We start from the raw sequence: 1701 nt of genomic DNA, 5'->3' as shown, positions 1-1701 counted from the left end.
ACATCTCCCAACAAGGTTATACTTTCTAATCTTTCCCAAAGAGTTATACCAACTGCTGACCAAGTATTCAAACTTAAGAAGGAAGCTTTGGGAGATATTTTTATTCAAACCAACACATGCAATTTGGAATTTGTTTTCTCCTCCTTTCTCCTGTTCTTTCTTTTGCTTGTTCTACAGATCAAGTACTATGCTTTTAGAGAGCTACACCATGGATATTGTTTACCTTCGTGATAGGAGGTTCCTGTACTTAGGACACTGTTCTCTCAGAGACACTTTTCCTGTTTCATTTCAGTGCCATTCCTTTAGGAAGGATACATATGCTCTGACTCAGTGTATGCTCTTCACCATCTAGGGTTCTTTCCTATGTGCTTGGTTCCGCTCTTCTCAAACACAGTGCAAGGCTCTTAAAATCAGGATCAGTTTTGTTGTTGGTTTCTTTTGTTTTGTTTTGTTTTTGTTCTTAAATTTTATTTATTAATTAATACAAAACATTGCAGGCCTGTGTGTCTTAATCCCCGTCCTCCTCTTCCTCCTCCTCGTCCTGGTTAACCTGAAAGTATCCAAGCTTGTAGCTTCTTTGCAGCCAGTCTCCGAGGTTATTCTTCAAATATGTTTTGGTGGTATATTTCAAATACCTTTTGGATAAAGGTACCTCAGAAGTGACAGTGATCTTGCTCTTGTTCCTTTTGATGGTCAACACTCCTCCTCCAAGATTGCCAGCTTTCCCGTTCATCTTGATTCTCTCCTGGAGGAATTGCTCAAAATTGGCAGCGTCCATGATCCCATTTTCTACAGGGTGAGTGCAGTCAAGGGTCAACTTCAAAACCTGCTCCTTTTTTTGTTTTTGCCCCCCTTCACCACAAGTTTTTTTGCAGATGCCATTGTGGCAGAGGAGACAGAAAGGGAGAAGGCACACTGTTTTTTGTTTTTTAACTAAGCATAAATTTGCAGTGCTAGTTGTCCATTGGTAACCAGTTGCTTAATGAATCCATGCATTTTGGGAAGCTATGGATTCCAGCTATATACTATGAGATGTTATTGTTAAATAATAAAACACTAAAAGGTCATAAAGACTCTGGGACAGTAGATAGCCACAAAACTTTGATTCTTGTAGCTATTGTTGGGAATCAATCCTTTATTGGAGATGAAATTGAGTAGGGATAAAACCATACAATACTGTGACTTAAATCATTGTGAGATTTGTATTTTTGAATCAATATTAAAATACTTTCTCCCAGCACGCAAATATGATTATTTTCTCAGCTTTCTCAGGCACTAAATAGTCACAGTTCCTATGAGAAACATTCTGGTATTGGTAAAATATTTATTGGTAAGTAAAGTCAAACAGCACAGTGAAAGATTAAAATTGAGGGAAATATATTTGCATATATAGATGACTGGCCCAGCGTGAAACCTATGCCATGAGAGAAAGCCCAGCCAACACTATTAATGCCATTCTGCTATACTTGCAGACAAGCGCCTAGTGTAACTGTCATCTGAGAGGCTTTACCCAGAAATTGATGGAAACATTTAAATGGAGCTTGGGAATCTTATGGAAGAAGGAAAGATTGAAGGAGCAAGAGAGATCAAGGATACCACAAGAAAACATACAGAATCAACTAGACTGGGCCCATAGGGGCTCACAAAGTCTTAACTGCCAAACAGCCTTCATGGGACTGACATAGACACTCTACACATATG

The 1701-nt window shown here is 38.7% G+C and overlaps 1 pseudogene across 1 annotated transcript; it reads right to left on the bottom strand.

Annotated features, from left to right (window-relative positions):
- Positions 1 to 508: 508 nt before the first annotated feature.
- Positions 509 to 882, bottom strand: LOC308429172 (large ribosomal subunit protein eL22-like; annotated as a pseudogene). Its single transcript has one exon. The product of its transcript is annotated as a large ribosomal subunit protein eL22-like (transcript).
- Positions 883 to 1701: the final 819 nt, after the last annotated feature.

This window comes from Micromys minutus (assembly GCF_963924665.1).
Source record: "Micromys minutus genome assembly, chromosome: 13".
Taxonomy (NCBI): domain Eukaryota; kingdom Metazoa; phylum Chordata; class Mammalia; order Rodentia; family Muridae; genus Micromys; species Micromys minutus.
Note: the sequence above shows the minus strand (reverse complement) of the source record. Positions and strands in the feature narration are given on the sequence as shown.